This window comes from Carlito syrichta, unplaced genomic scaffold (genome assembly GCF_000164805.1).
Source record: "Carlito syrichta isolate Samal-C Ts95f unplaced genomic scaffold, Tarsius_syrichta-2.0.1 Scaffold308237, whole genome shotgun sequence".
NCBI lineage: Eukaryota > Metazoa > Chordata > Mammalia > Primates > Tarsiidae > Carlito > Carlito syrichta.
In genome coordinates this window covers 258,099-266,146 of record NW_007252333.1, presented here as the reverse complement: position 1 = coordinate 266,146, position 8,048 = coordinate 258,099, and positions in this window count along the sequence as shown.

The following is an 8,048-nucleotide window of genomic DNA, read 5'->3' as shown; positions in this document are numbered from 1 at the left end:
TTCAGAGATGAGGTCTCGCTGCCCAGGCGGGTCTCGAACCCGCGGGCTCAGGCAATCCACTCACCTCAGCCTCCCAAAGGCGCAGGATTACAGGCTGAGCCACCGAGCCCAGACAGAGTCTATTAAAATAACAGAAAGATATACCTGAAGGAGAATCTTTTTATTAAAGAAAAACCAAGACATTTAATAATAGTAATGGACGGATTCAACAAGAAGGCATACCAATCTCAAATATTCACGCACCTAATAACATAGCTCCAGCTTATAAATTTAACGCTTTGCCTCTCTTCACTTTGACATGCAGATACTTTTCTTTTTATCTATGACACGTACTAAATTGTAGATGTTATGTCTTACCCATGATTTCTGTGTATGCATGTAGAGGAGAGAGATCTTACCCTCACCTGCCATGTTTTTACAATTTTATATACATACATATAAGATGCTTTGTGTGTACAAGTATTCTAGGAGATTTGTAGGGTCAATGACCAAGTAAAGACAATATGGGAAAAGTTATAGTGCTCCTATGCAAAAATATCATAGAGTTTTATGTATATTGTTAATTAATTATGTGTGCTTCAACTATTACTTCGACACAGAGAGATTGACAGTAAGACTGTTTTGGGAAAGATTTGTGATTGAGAATGATTTGTGAGGGTTCACAAATGGAGCTGTTAGTGGTATACGGTTAAAGCTGTGTGTGAACTGGAGCAGACAGGTCAGCAAAGAGTAAACTTCAGGGAAAGTGATAATTTCCAGGCTTGTGTGATTCTTAGACAAATGCAGCATTTTGTGGATACTTTTGGGATCAGAACACTGAACCAATTAAACAACCACAGATTAAACTGTTATCATTTAACTGTAAGGATATCTAGAGTTTTATGACATCATCGATGCAGAAACTGGGCACCAATACCTCAATGAAATAAATTACATAGGTTAGTTATGTCTGATGATCACTGCAAAGTTATGGCTCTCCAGAATTACTCTAATATCTATATAATAATGTTGGCGTGTCCTCGCACTACTGCTAATGAAGAAATATCCTCAACTCCTCTGGACTCATAGCTTACAAAAAATAATATATTGGTCATCATAGAATAAATCTTCTATAATCTTGCTGAGTCTAGTTTCAAAAACAAACAAGGGCTACTGAATTGTCATAATTAATAAAGAAGTTTCCCCTTCAGAATAAATTGAGAGACCTTATACTTTCCTATTCCTTCCATTATCATTTAAGATATTGGTTTCAAAAAAGAAGTAATTATTTTAACAAAAGTTGTAAATGTGGACTGTATACGTACAAAATGTTCACTTTATTATTTTTAGAGCTCTAGTTTTAGCTCATATTCACCTGGAATATAGCCTATGTTCAAGTAAGATCTTAAAAGACTGAAAATAGATGCTTTGCTGTCAATGATGGATATGGCTTAGTGAACTGGGCTACCAGTGAGTATTGTTGAGAAAATTTGCTGGATTTTAATTCACTGAAGTCAGAGTATTATTCAGCCTTATTTATTTTGCTTTTTAAATGAAGGGCAACTTAGAAAGCTAGAGTTGAGAGCTATTTTTTTCTAATGGTGACATCTCTAGGAGTGACAGTATTTCCCATTCAGTTGCTTAATCACTGTCAGAATTAATAAGTCATAATTGGTGTTAAGATATAAATATCTGCTTATGTAATTAAAGGCAGTGTTCCTCAAACATGTCAGACAGGCGAATGCATCCTTTGGTAAATAGTTTATTTCCTTATCACAAATCTGTCAGGTATAAATACCAAAGATCTCCTAAAGAATTCATAGGCTCTCATGACTTGTCACTAAATTATCATTTGTATGAAATAAAGTTTGTCCTTCTGTGGAATTGATAGCCATAGCATGTTTAGAAACATAAAGTTTACATGAAAAAAGAAGAACTTAGTAATACTTCCAATTTTTGATACCTACACTTGTATTGTTATATCCTGGCTACAAAGATAATGCAAATGACCTGATAGATCTCAGGCACAAAAATAGAAACATTTTTTTTCCAGGACAGTTCTATAAATGTAGTGAAGGCAAAAGACTGAATTCAAAAGAGAAAAGAAGTGGAGGCAGTATTTGTAAGGCACACTTAGTTCAGTTTTTATCCGGACTCTTACAACCATCCTCAAACATATCTCAGAAGATATTCTCTTCACTCTAGAGTCAAAGATCAAACCTTGTTTACTTGCAAGTTTTTATCCAACACAATGTGTCTTGAAATGGCAGTTTCAACTTATTTTTTTATCTCTCAATATCTGTTTTCAGAACCCAACTGAAATTTTTCACTTCTATAAGTCATTGATAGTCTTCTAGGTTCCCAATGCAACAACCCATTTCTTTCACTTCCTAGAACTGGTCATTGTACTTAACCCACCATCCCTACACATGCCCTCTTCTCCTGTAACACATAAAATTATTATTACTTATTCTTCAACTTCTCTGATATTTTTCTTCTTCCTCTCAGAGGCCAAATGTCAACATCCCACAGTATCCTTTTTTTTTTTTTTATATCTTTTCTCTGCACAAAATTTTACTCAGGAAAATTTACTGTTTTAATGTCTTTGATCAATTTTCTATTCAGATGTAACCTAATTTAAATAATTTCTTAATGCTATTTGTTTTTGCTCTCAACGTTTCACATTATAACAACGTATATCATCATAGATATCATATCATATCTATTTTTACTATTTTTATTTCTTTTTCTTTTTGTGTCAGGGTCTTACTCTGTTGTCCAAGCTTGAGTGCAGTGGCATGATCATGGCTCACCACAGCCTTGACCTCCTGGACTCAGGCAATCCTTGCACCTCAGCCTCTCAAATAGCTTGGGTTACAGATGTGTGCCACCACATCTGGCTACTTGTTTGATTTTTGTTTGTGGAGACAAGGTCTTGCTAAGTTCCCCCAGCTGTTCTTGACCTCCTGGGCTCAAGCAATCCTCCCCCCTTGGCCTCCCAAAGGTGTCACCCACCACACCTGGCATCTTTTATCATTTTCTTAGGTAGGATACTTAAGTGTGGTCTCCAAGACCTCTCTTAGCTTACTACCCTGTAAAACTGATAAGATAATTTCACTATCTCATTTATTATTATCATTTAATATTATTTTAAAGATGTTGGGTACAATTCAGGATTAGGTACATAGTGGTCATGTGCAAATAAAGTTTGGGCCTCCCTTTGGTCTCCACTTCATCTGGGTTGAGATCAGGTACGCTTATTGGTGTTATGTCCACCCATAACACCCTGGCAGTAATATCTTTCTCATAGTATTATGATAAATGCTCACGGTTCACTTATGAGTTAGTAAATGTGGTACTCAGTTCTTTGTGTGGTAGATTGCCGAGTATTATAGACTCTAAATCAATCCAAATTACTGTGAAGTTCATAATTCTGTTCGTCTTTATGGCTGCATAATATTCCATTGTGTATATGTACCACATTTTTAAAGAGCCTGTCTACTTTCAATGGGCAGCATGGTTGGTTCCATATTTTTGCTATAGTAAATAATGCTGCAATAAACATGCGTGTGCAGATATCTTTTTGAATTTTTCCAAGTATATTGCCAGAAAAGGGATTTCTGGGTTGTATGAAAGGTTGATTTTTAGATCTTTTAAGAATCACCACAATGTTTTCCACAGAGGTTGTGCTTGTTTACATTCCCACTAATAGTGAAGAAACATTCCCTTTTCCTTGCATCCTCTCCAGCATCTGTTGCTTTTTTGAGTTATTGATGATGGCTATCCTGACTAGAGTTAGTTGGTATCTCAGTGTGGCTTTGATTTACATTTCTTTGATGATTAGTGAGGCTGAGGATTTTATAATGTATCTGTTGGCTGCTCGGATGTCTTATTCTGAGAAGTGTCTCTTCATATCTTTTGCCCACTTTTTAATAGAGCTGCTTTTTTTTTTTCCTTTCTGCACATTTGGGTACCTTGTAGATTCTGAATGGTAGATCTTTGTCAGATATACAGTTGTTGGTAAATATTTTTTCCCATTCTGTGGACTGTCTCCTGTCTCTGTTGATGGTTTCTTTTGCTGTGCAGAAGTTTTTCAGTTTAATGAGGTCCCACTTGTCTATCTTATCTCTTATGGCATGGGCATCTCGGATTTTGATCAGGAATTGGTTACCTATTCCAATTACTGTAAGGGTATTGCCTGCATTTTCTAAGATTATTATATATTTATATTTAGCTCTTTGATCCATTTAGAATTAATTTTTGTGTATGGTAATAGGTAGGTGACCTGTTTCAATGTTCTGCATGTGGTCAGCCAGTTTCCTAGTACAATTTACTGAATAGGTTCTCTTCTTCACAGTGGTGGTTGGTGGAGGTGTTGTTGAAGATGAATTGATTGAGAAATTGAGATTTTGCTTCCAGAGTCTTTCTGCTGTTCCATTGGTCTATATGCCTGTTCTTGTACCGATTACAGACCATTTTGATTATTGTAGCCTTATAATAATGTTTAAAGTCTGGGAATGTGATACCTCTCACTTTGTTTCTTTTGCTAAGGATTTTTTTTTCTATTTGTGGTCTTTTATGTTTCCATATGAATTTCTGTATTGTTATTTCTAGGTCTGAGAAGAAAGATGTTAGTAATTTAATGGGTATTGTGTTGGATCTGTAGGATGGACATCTTAACAAGGTTGATTCTTCTCATCCATTTGTTTGTGTCTTTGATTTCTTTGAGCAGTGTTTTGTAGTTTTCATTGTAGAGGTCTTTCACTTCTTTGGTTATGGAGATGCTGAAGTATTTCTATCTTTTGTGGCTATTGTGAATGGGATTGTGCTTTTCATTTAGTTCTCTGCCTGTCTGCTGTTGGTGTACAAGAATACAACTGTCCTTTGCACATTTATTTTACACCCTGACTTTGCCCAAGTTCTTTATCAGTGCAAGGAGATTTTTGACAGATTATCTTGGGTTTTCAACATATAGAATCTTATTGTCAGCAAAGAGGGAAAACTTAACTTCTTCTTTTCCTATCTGGATAACCCTGATTTCCTTCTCTTGTCTGATTAGTCTAGGTAGGACTTCCAACACTATGTTGAACAGGAAGGATGAGGGTGGGCAGCCTTATATTATTCTGGTTTTCAGAGGAAATGCTTCCAATTTCTATTTGTTTAGCAATATGTTGGCTGTGGGTTTATTGTAGATGACTCTTAGTATTTTGAAATATGTTCCTTCTATGCCTCAATGTTCAAAGGTTTTTATTTAGAAGGGATGCTGAATTTTGTTGAACGTTTTTTCTGCATCTAATGATATAATCATGTGGTTCTTGTTTTTACATCTGAGATGAATTTAATTTTATTTATGATCTTGCATATGCTGAGCCAGCCCTATATCCCTGGGATGTCTTGTTGGATCTGATTTACTAGAAGCTTGTTTAGAATTTTTGCATCTAAGTTCATCAGATAAATTGACCTGTAGTTGTCTTTCTTTGTTGGATCTTTACCCAGTTTGGTATCAATGTGATGTTAGCTTCATAAAATGATTTGGGGAGAGTTTCATTTTTCTCAATTGTCTGGAATACTTTCAATAGGATTGGTATCATCTCCTCCTTGTATGTTTGTAGAATCTGCTGGAAAGCAGTCTGATCCAGGGATTTTTTTTTTTTTTTTATGTAGCTTTCATATGATGAAGTTGATTTCCTGGGTTATTATTGGTCTATTTAGGTTCTCAATTTCTTCTTGTTTCAACCTTGGAAGAATGTTGTGATGTCAGAAAGTCCTCCATTTCATTTATACATTTGAGTCTGTTTCTACACAGATGTGCATAGTAGTCTCTGATAATCTTTTGCATTTCTTCAGGGTCAGTTGTGACTTGATCATTTGCATTTATGATTGTGTTTATTAGAGCTTTTTCTTGGCCAATCTGGCTAGGGGACTGTCAATCTTGCTTATTCTTTCAAAAAATCAACTTTTTGTTTTGTCAATTTTTCCTGTGATATTTTGTCTTCTCTATCCTGTATTTGGGCTTTTACTTTGGTGATCTGGATTCTTCTGCTGAAGTTAAGGTTTTGGTGGTCTTATCTTTCTAGCTCCCTTAGCTTATTTGTTACACTGTTAACTTATGATCTTTCTATTTTACTAATGTGTGTTCATAGAGATATAAATTTCCCTCTAAGTAACACTTTCATGGCATCCCAGAGATTTTGGAAAGATGTGCCTTCATTTTCATTTATTTCCAGGAATGTTTTAATTTCTATTTTGATTTTTGCTTTGACCCAGGAGTTGTTCAGTATCAACCTGTTTAGTTTTTAAGTCTTTGTGAGATTGGGAGGAATTTTGTTGGTGTTGAAATTTATTTTTATTTTACTGTGGTCTGAGAAGGTCCATGACAGTATTTCAATCTTATGGAATTTCTTTCTTTTGTGTGTGTGTGTCAGAGTCTCACTCTGTCACCCAGGCTGGAGTGCAGTGGCATGCTCATGGCCACCACAGCCTTGACCTGCTGGGCTCAGGTGATTCTTCTGCCTCAGCCTTCCAAGTAGCTGGAACTACAGGCACATGCCATACTGTCTAGCTAATTTTTCTTGATTTATTATAAAGATGAGATCTTTCCATGTTGCCCAGGCTGATCTTGAACCCATGGGTTCAGGCAAAATTCTCACCTCGACCTCTCAAAATGCTGGGATTATAGGTATAAACCACTACACCTGTCCATGGTATTTCTTTATGCTTGATTTATGGCTAAGAATGTCGTCAATCTTGGAATACATTCCATGAGGTGATGAGTAGCATGTCTAGTCATTGGTTGTTGGGTGAAGTGTTTTGTGGTATCTAATAATTCCAGTTAGTCAAGTATCAATTTGAGGTTCTGTATCTACTTATTGATTTTTTGACTCGATGATCTATCTAGGGTTGTTAGTGGGATATTTAGGTCCCCTGTTGTAAGTGTTAGAGTCAATATCTTTTTTTTAGTGTTCTTAGTAACTGCTTTATAAAAGCTAAAATTCCTGTTTGGGGTACATATATGTTTAGAATGAATATTTCTTGTTGATGAATTGAAATTTTATCATTATGTTTTGTCCTTGTCCCTCCATGTCTTTTTAAAAAAATTATAGGTTAAAGGTTGTTTTGTCTGATATTAAAATCACAAATCCTGACATGTTTTGTGTTCTGTTTGACTGGAAATTTGCTTTCCATCCTCTTATTTTGAGTCTGTGAATGTCTTTCTGTGATTATATTTGTTTCAGAATATTGTAGAGTCATTTTTTAAAATCCAGTTTGCCATTCTATGTCTTTTCAGTGGTGCATTGAGTCCATTTATGTTCAAGTTAAATATTGTGATGTCAGGGTTTATCCCTGTCATGAAGGTCTTATAATGTTATTGTTGTTGTTGTTTATTGGTTTGTGTGTTTGTTTTCTTTTGATTTTGGGGTTGGCATATTAATGTGTTTTCTTTTCTTTTCTTTTTTAAAGAATGCAAGATTTATTGAGAGTGCAGAAAAGCTCTCAGAGTGGAAAGGGATCCAAGGAGGTTGCCCAAGTGTGTTTTCAATTTTGCAGTCATGATACATACTGTGCTGATTCTTTGTTTTCCTTTATTTTGGAGAAGAGCATGGTTATTCTTTTTTTCTTTCTTCTGTGCTTGATACCTTCCTAAATGTATCTTATAGAGTTACTGTAGAGACAGCATAAGCTCTTAGGAATTGAATGTCTGGGAAGGATTTTAATTCTCCATCCCTGATGAAGCTTAGTTTAGTTGGATAGCAAATTCTCAGTTGCGATTGTTTATCTTTGAGAACTTTGAAGATTGGACTCCAGTCTCTTCTAGCCTATAATGTTTCTGTAATAAGTCTGCTGCTATTCTAACTGGTCTTCCCTAGTAGGTAATCTGACCTTTCTCTCTTGCTGCCTTTAGGATTTTTTCTTTTATGCATACTTTGTGTAACCAAATTACTATGTGAATAGGAGTTGGTTCTCATTGGGTACCTTTCAGGGTTTATCTGAATCTCTTGTGTTTGGTTAGTCACATCTCTGCTGACACGCGGGAAGTTTTCTTGGATGACTTTGTGGAATGTTTGTTC